Raw genomic sequence first — 10,933 nt, forward strand, 5'->3', positions numbered from 1 at the left:
TATACACATAATAACACATAAATATATATGTATATACACATAATAACACATAAATATATATGTATATACACTTAATAACACATAAATATATATGTATATACACATAACACATAAATATATATGTATATACACATAATAACACATAAATATATATGTATATACACATAATAACACATACATATACTGTATAGGTATATACACATAACACATAAATATATATGTATATACACATAATAACACAAAAATATATATGTATATACACATAATAACACATAAATATATATGTATATACACATAGTATCACATAAATATATATGTATATACACATAATAACACATAAATATATATGTATATACACATAGTAACACATAAATATATATGTATATACACATAATAACACATACATATACTGTATAGGTATATCCACATAATAACACATAAATATATATGTATATACACATAATAACACATAAATATATATGTATATACACATAGTATCACATAAATATATATGTATATATACATAGTAACACATAAATATATATGTATATACACATAGTAACACATAAATATATATGTATATACATACTAACACATAAATATATATGTATATACACATAATAACACAAATATATATGTATATACACATAATAACACATAAATATATATGTATATACACACAGTAACATAAATATATATGTATATACACATAATAACACATAAATATATATGTATATACACATAGTAACACATAAATATATATGTTACACTCATATTAACACATAAATATATATGTATATACTCATATTAACACATAAATATATATGTATATACACATATTAACACATAAATATATATGTTACACTCATATTAACACATAAATATATATGTATATACTCATATTAACACATAAATATATATGTATATACACATAATAACACATAAATGTATATGTATATACACACAGTAACATAAATATATATGTATATACACATATTAACACATAAATATATATGCATATACAGATATTAACACATAAATATATATGTATATACACACAGTAACACATAAATATATATGTATATACACATAACACATAAATATATGCATATACACCTAGTAACACATAAATATATATGCATATACAGATATTAACACATAAATATATATGTATATACACATATTAACACATAAATATATATGTATATACACATAGTAACACATCAATATATATGCATATACACATAATAACACATAAATATATATGTATACACATAGTAACACATAAATATATATGTATATACACATAATAACATATAAATATATATGTATATACACATAGTAACACATAAATATATATGTATATACACATAATAACACATAAATATATATGTATATACACATACTAACACATAAATATATATGTATATACACATAATAACACATACATATATATGTATATACACATACTAACACATAAATATATATGTATATACACATACTAAGACATAAATATATATGTATATACACATACTAACACATAAATATATATGTATATACACATAGTAACACATAAATATATATGTATATACACATAGTAACACATAAATATATATGTATATACAAATAATAACACATAAATATATATGTATATACACATAATAACACATAAATATATATGTATATACACATAATAACATATAAATATATATGTATATACACATAATAACATATAAATATATATGTATATACACATAATTATGAATATATATGTATATACACATAATAACACATAAATATATATGTATATACACATAATAACACATAAATATATATGTATATACACATAATAACACATAAATATATATGTATATACACATAGTAACACATAAATATATATGTATATACACATACTAACACACATATATATATATATATATATATATATATGTATATACACATAATAACACATAAATATATATGTATATACACATATTAACACATAAATATATATGTATATACACATAGTAACACATAAATATATATGCATATACACATACTAACACATAAATATATATGTATATACACATAATAACACATAAATATATATGTATACACATAGTAACACATAAATATATATGTATATACACATAATAACATATAAATATATATGTATATACACATAGTAACACATAAATATATATGTATATACACATAATAACACATAAATATATATGTATATACACATACTAACACATAAATATATATGTATATACACATAATAACACATACATATATATGTATATACACATACTAACACATAAATATATATGTATATACACATACTAAGACATAAATATATATGTATATACACATACTAACACATAAATATATATGTATATACACATAGTAACACATAAATATATATGTATATACACATAGTAACACATAAATATATATGTATATACACATAAATATATATGTATATACAAATAATAACACATAAATATATATGTATATACACATAATAACACATAAATATATATGTATATACACATAATTACATAAATATATATGTATATACACATAGTAACACATAAATATATATGTATATACACATAGTAACACATAAATATATATGTATATACAAATAATAACACATAAATATATATGTATATACACATAATAACACATAAATATATATGTATATACACATAATAACATATAAATATATATGTATATACACATAATAACATATAAATATATATGTATATACACATAATTATGAATATATATGTATATACACATAATAACACATAAATATATATGTATATACACATAATAACACATAAATATATATGTATATACACATAGTAACACATAAATATATATGTATATACACATACTAACACATAAATATATATGTATACACATAGTAACACATAAATATATATGTATATACACATAATAACACATAAATATATATGTATATACACATAATTATGAATATATATGTATATACACATAATAACACATAAATATATATGTATATACACATAATAACACATAAATATATATGTATATACACATAGTAACACATAAATATATATGTATATACACATACTAACATATATATATATATATATATATATATATATATATATATATATATATATATATATATATATATATATATATATATGTATATACACATAATTACATAAATATATATGTATATACACATAGTAACACATAAATATATATGTATATACACATAATAACACATAAATATATATGTATATACACATAATAACATATAAATATATATGTATATACACATAATAACATATAAATATATATGTATATACACATAATTATGAATATATATGTATATACACATAATAACACATAAATATATATGTATATACACATAATAACACATAAATATATATGTATATACACATAATAACACATAAATATATATGTATATACACATAGTAACACATAAATATATATGTATATACACATACTAACACATATATATATATATATATATATATATATATATATATATATATGTATATACACATAATAACACATAAATATATATGTATATACACATATTAACACATAAATATATATGTATATACACATAGTAACACATAAATATATATGCATATACACATAATAACACATAAATATATATGTATACACATAGTAACACATAAATATATATGTATATACACATAATAACATATAAATATATATGTATATACACATAGTAACACATAAATATATATGTATATACACATAGTAACACATAAATATATATGTATATACACATAATAACACATAAATATATATGTATATACACATAATAACACATACATATATATGTATATACACATACTAACACATAAATATATATGTATATACACATACTAAGACATAAATATATATGTATATACACATAGTAACACATAAATATATATGTATATACACATAGTAACACATAAATATATATGTATATACACATAAATATATATGTATATACAAATAATAACACATAAATATATATGTATATACACATAATAACACATAAATATATATGTATATACACATAATAACATATAAATATATATGTATATACACATAATAACATATAAATATATATGTATATACACATAATTATGAATATATATGTATATACACATAATAACACATAAATATATATGTATATACACATAGTAACACATAAATATATATGTATATACACATACTAACACATATATATATATATATATATATATGTATATACACATAATTACATAAATATATATGTATATACACATAGTAACACATAAATATATATGTATATACACATAAATATATATATGTATATACACTTACTAACACATAAATATATATGTATATACACATAAATATATATATGTATATACACTTACTAACACATAAATATATATGTATATACACATAATAATACAGGCTTATTTATTATATATTTATGTGTTATTATGTGTATATACATACTTTATTTTGGGGCAAATTGGGGCAGTTTTAGAAAATTAACCAGAGATTGGATCTCTGGTTAATCTTCTGAGCGCTAATTTCTACCACAGGCTTGCGGTAGCAATAACTAGCCACTTGTAATGGCTGGTTATATATCACACACCTGTAAAATGGTGAATATGCCCGTTTGCGGGCACGTGATAAATGAATGTTCTATTTCTGTGCTGAATAAACACACTACTTCCTGTGAGGGAATTGTCGCTGCCTGCCAGACTTCCTGTTAGTTTTACTTCACCACATACAAACATACGGCTAGATTACGAGTTTTGCGTTATGGGTGAAAAAGCCTCATAACGCTGCTTTTTCACTAACGCTGCTATTACGAGTCTTGCAGATACAGCTGTACCGCACACTTTTTTGACCGTAACGCAACATAACTACCGCAGAATTCCAAAAGTCCTTTTTCAATGGGACTTCCATAGTGCCGGTATTACGAGTTTGCCTGTCTGGCCAAAAAGTAAGCAGTACAGCCCATAACTTCAAGATCCATACCGTAAACTGAAAGTCAGTAGTTATGGCTTTTATGTTACAAATCCATAACATCAAACTCATAACTAAAATGCTAAAAAGTACACTAACACCCATAAACCACCTATTAACCCCTAAACCGAGGCCCTCCCGCATCACAAACACTAAAATAAAATTATTAACCCCTAATCTGCTGCTCCCAACATCGCTGCCACTAGAATAAACATATTAACCCCTAAACCGCCGTACTCCCGCATCGCAAACACTAGTTAAATATTATTAACCCCTAATCTGCTGTCCCTAACATTGCGGCAATATACATTACTGTTATTAACCCCTAATCTGCTGCCCCCCAAATCGCCGCCACTATACTAAAGTTATTAACCCCTAAACCTAACCCTAAGTCTAACCCTTACACCCACTAACTTTAATATAATTAAAATAAATCTAAATAAAAATTACAATTAATACCTAAATTATTGCTATTTAAAACTAAATACTTACCTATAAAATAAACCCTAAGCTAGCTACAATATAACTAATAGTTACATTGTATCTATCTTAGGTTTTATTTTTATTTCACAGGTAAGTTTGTATTTATTTTAACTAAGTAGAATAGTTACTAAATAGTTATTACCTATTTACTAGCTACCTAGCTAAAATAAATACAAATTTACCTGTAAAATAAAACCTAACCTGAGTTACACTAACACCTAACCTTACACTACAATTAAATAAATTACCTAAATTAAATACAATTACCTAAATTACAAAAAAAACAAACACTAAATTACACAAAATAAAAAAGAAATTATCAAATATTTCAAAACTAATTACACCTAATCTAATAGCCCTTTCAAAATAAAAAGCCCCCCCAAAATAAATAAAAACCCTAGCCTAAACTAAACTACCAATAGCCCTTAAAAGGGCCTTTTGCGGGGCATTGCCCCAAAGTAATCAGCTCTTTTACCTGTAAAAATATACAAACAACCCCCCCAACAGTAAAATTCACCACCCACACAACCAACCCCCCAAATAAAATCCTATCTAAAAAACCTAAGCTCCCCATTGCCCTGAAAAGGGCATTTGGATGGGCAGTGCCCTTAAAAAGGGCATTTAGCTCTTTTTCAGCCCAAACCCTAAGCTAAAAATAAAACCCACCCAATAAACCCTTAAAAAAACCTAACACTAACCCCAAAGATCCACTTACAGTTTTTGAAGAGCCGACATCCATCCCCAACTAAACAGAGAGAAGTCTTCATCCAAGCGGCAAGAATTCCTCAACAAAGCCGGAGCATCAATGCATTACTGGGAGCTAGTTGAACACATTGGGCGAGCCAATGACAAGATGCCTATGTATGTGCTGCAGTCAATTAGCAGCTCGCGTCCAGGAGTGCATTGCTGATCCTCAGCCCTAAATAAGTAAGCTTTTCAACAAAGGATATGCACAGAGCAAAGTAAATTAGATAAAAGAAGCAAATTGGAAGGTTGATAAAAAGCTGCCTGCGCTATTGGAATCATGAAAGGAAAGGGGTTAAACATTTCTCTTTAGATGCTTTATAGAAGTCTGAGTCACCCAAACAAGCCATTTTTCCGCAAGTTCTTTAGTAATCACTGAAAATGGTGAGCAGCACGAACTGAAAACTGCAATGCTATGTGCTTAACCCCTTAGGTGCCAGAAGAGGCTGCAACTCATTATGCATCTGTATTTTGGCAGTATTAAAGTCTCTAATGTTGCCTTCACGATTTTAAGGGGACAGGGCTAATTATATACCCCCTATTAATGCTCATTGGCTGATAGGTACTTCCTACTATTTCTCATAGGTTGATATGTACTTCCTACCACTGCTCACTGGCTGATAGGTACTTCCTACTATTTCTCATAGGTTGATATGTACTTCCTACCACTGCTCATTGGCTGATAGGTGCTTCCTACTATTTCTCATAGGTTGATATGTACTTCCTACCACTGCTCATTGGCTGATTTAAAACAGAGTATTTGTACAGTCCTCTCAATATCAAATCATTCTCTGTGCTCTTCATTCTCAGATGTACCATGTTATTCAATATCAGGAGCAGATGGAAGAAATTGAGATGGAATTTCGTGAATTCCTTAACTCCCAGGTAATGGGTTGTGAAGGGAGAACATAAACCAATGTACATAAGAGAACTAATATCTATTGCAGTGGTGTGAGTGTGCGCACCCAGAGTGTCCAGAGCCAGAATATCTGACTTAAAGGGACACTAAACCTTAATACTATGCTTATAAAATGCACTCAGTGTTTAGTGTCCCTTTAAATAAATATGTTCATGTTTGCTATTCTTTAAATGCAAGTCACCTGTCCTTTATAACTGACTTGCATTTCCCAAGATTTTTTACTATTAGAATTACAGCAACTTGCAACTGACTTCAAGCCAACTTGTGAAATACAAACTTAAGATCAGACAGGGAGATTCAGAAGGCTTGAGTACACACGTATTGAGTTAAAATACACAGTCATAGGGGTCAAGCCATATTGTTATCATTTATTTGTATAGCTCCACAAAATTCCGTAGCACAGGTTGTGTATTTTATCGCTTAAAATAACCCAGTACTCATGTACTCTGCGTCTGTTCTACCATATGCCAGCAGTGTCTGACGTCTGTCTCTCGCTGTCCTACAGCAGTCTCAGGCTTCCTCTCGCTACCAGTCTGTATGTGTATGTCACCGGTCAGGGGTATTACATTTGTTATTATATTTCATACAAACATGGAAGAAACTACAGTTGGGGGCTCTGGTGCAAGGGACAGGGATGAACAGGAATTCCAGGGCATTCTTTCCCTCATATTAACCCCTCTAGTGCCTCTTCTCCTGCACCAAGCATCCAGCGCTGTCACCCACCTCACAGACTAGAATAGAGTTATCCAATAAAGAGTTGGAGAACGTTTGCCCTGTGTTTAGGCACGGATTTGTGTAGAATATATAAAACAACATTGTTGTCTCCTGTAACATAACACAGTTCGGTGGCTCTGCATGTTACCACTGCCATATGTGGGATTTTGATTTGCGGGGGGGGGGGGCATATTTCACTCATGTTTCCTGCATGTTTGACCAGCTGCTTTTTTTTTAATAGGGCTAAATAATTTTAATTTGCGTACTCTTCACCTGCTGACTTACTATACTCACGTCTAAATTATAACAAACACAGACCAGGTGGAGAAATAAAAAATCTCTGACTAAGAGCTAGGTCAGACTACTAGCGACACTTAGAAAGCCATAAACTCAATAACCCTAGCAGAATCCCCCCTCAATCTTCTGGGGAGGGGGGTGAAGTCCTCAGGAAACTGAGAGAAAGAAAAGGTGCTGCTTCTGTCAACTGTCTAGAGGGCGTCCCTTCTCCAACCCTCTCAGCTATCACTCTGCCCTTCTCTGCTTGCTCACAGGGCCATGACCAACGACTAGTGATGTCGCAAATAGTTTGCCGGCGAATAGTTCCCGGCGAACATAGCTTGTTCGCGTTCGCCACGGCGGGCGAACATATGCGATGTTTGATCCGCCCCCTATTCGTCATCATTGAGTAATGCTTTGACCCTGTACCTCACAGTCAGCAGACACATTCCAGCCAATCAGCAGCAGACCCTCCCTCCCAGACCCTCCTACCTCCTGGACAGCATCCATTTTAGATTCATTTGGAAGCTGCATTCTTAGAGAGAGGAGGGACAGTGTAGCTGCTGCTGATTGATTAGGGAAATCGATAGCTAGGCTAGTGTATTCAGTGTCCACTACAGTCGTGAAGGACTCATCTGATCTCTGCTGTAAGGACAGCTCCCCAAAAAGCCCTTTTTAGGGCTAGAACATCAGTCTGTTTTTTTTTTTCCCCTGTGTAATCTAATTGCAGTTGCCTGCCTGCCAGCGTGTGTGTCAGGCTCACAGCGTATACTGTGCCCACTTGCCCAGTGCCACCACTCATATCTGGTGTAACAGTAGTGTACATTTAAAAAAAAAAAACAACACTTTTTTGACTGTGTTAAATAATAGCCGTCAGTTTCCTTCACACGTGTGCGTTTCAGTGCCTGCCTGCCAGGGCACAGTGTCACCCCAGTGCAACTCATATCTGGTGTAACAGTAGTATAGATTTAAAAAAAAAAAACACTTTTTTGACTGTGTTAAATAATAGCAGTCAGTTTCCTTCACACATGTGCGTTTCAGTGCCTGCCTGCCAGGGCACAGTGTCACCCCAGTGCAACTCATATCTGGTGTAACAGTAGTGTAGATTTAAAAAAAAACAACACTTTTTTGACTGTGTTAAATAATAGCAGTCAGTTTCCTTCACACGTGTGCGTTTCAGTGCCTGCCTGCCAGGGCACAGTGTTACCCCAGTGCAACTCATATCTGGTGTAACAGTAGTGTAGATTTAAAAAAAAAAACAAGACTTTTTTGACTGTGTTAAATAATAGCAGTCAGTTTCCTTCACACGTGTGTGTTTCAGTGCCTGCCTGCCAGGGCACAGTGTCACCCCCGTGCAACTCATATCTGGTGTAACAGTAGTGTACATTTAAAAAAAAAATACAATTTTGACTGTAATAGATTGAATAGCAGTTAGTTGTCTGCAAGCGTGTGTGTCAGGCCTACAGCGTCTACTCTGCCAACTTCTGCCAGTGCACAGTGCCACTCATATCTGTTGTCACAGTAGCTTGCACGCATAGTACCACTAATCTAAAAAAAAATGACAGGCAGAGGCAGGCCACCCCGCAGGGGCCGTCGTGTTCGTGGTGCTGTGATTCCCTTTGGCCCTAGAATAATGCCCAGTGTTCAGAGGCCACGTACCCCGAACTCGAACATTTCTGAGAACATAGTTGACTGGCTAACACAGGACACCCAATCTCCTACAGCTTCCGCTCGGAACCTTGACGCACCCTCCTCTTCCAGCTTAGCTTCGGGCACCTCTCAAGTTACCACTCGCCCGCCTGCCGCCACCACCAACACTAGCACCACAGCCGCTTCACTTGATCTGTCAGAGGAGTTATTTACACATCAGTTGGAAGAAATGAGTGATAGTGATGCGCAACCATTATTGCCAGAGGATGTAGATAACAGGGATATGTCTCAGTCAGGCAGCATTACACACATGGACATACGGTGTGATGATGATGATGTTGTACCCGCTGCTGCTTCCTTTGTTGACTTGTCAGATACAAGTGAAGCGGTTGATGATGACGATGCGTCCATGGATATCACGTGGGTGCCCGCTAGAAGAGAAGAAGAAGAGGGGGAAAGTTCAGATGGGGAGACAGAGAGGAGGAGGAGACTAGTTGGAAGGAGGGGGAGGTCATCGCAAGGAGCTAGTGGCACAGTCAGACAGCATGCATCGGCACCCGGGGTCAGCCAGACAGCACGCCAATCAACGCATGCTGTTGCCACCACCAGAATGCCGTCATTGCAGAGCTCAGCAGTGTGGCATTTTTTTTGTGTGTCTGCCTCTTACAACAGCGATGCCATTTGCAACCTGTGCCAAAAGAAACTGAGTCGTGGGAAGTCCAACACCCACCTAGGTACAACTGCTTTGCGAAGGCACATGATCACACATCACAAACGCCTATGGGATCAACACATGAGTACAAGCAGAACACAAACTCAAAGCCGCCTTCCTCCTCCTGGTCCAGCATCTTCAGCCACGTCAACCACTGCTGTCCTCCTTGCCCCCTCTCAACCATCCGCCACTCTGTGTCTCGCCTTGAGCAGTTCCTGCTCATCTGCCCACAGTCAGGTGTCTGTCAAGGACATGTTTCAGCGTAAGAAGCCAATGTCACAAAGTCACCCCCTTGCCCGGCATCTGACAGCTGGCTTGACTGAACTCAGCCCGCCAGCTTTTACCATACAAGCTGGTGGAGTCTG

The sequence above is a fragment of the Bombina bombina genome, chromosome 11, assembly GCF_027579735.1.
Source record: "Bombina bombina isolate aBomBom1 chromosome 11, aBomBom1.pri, whole genome shotgun sequence".
Classification (NCBI taxonomy): domain Eukaryota; kingdom Metazoa; phylum Chordata; class Amphibia; order Anura; family Bombinatoridae; genus Bombina; species Bombina bombina.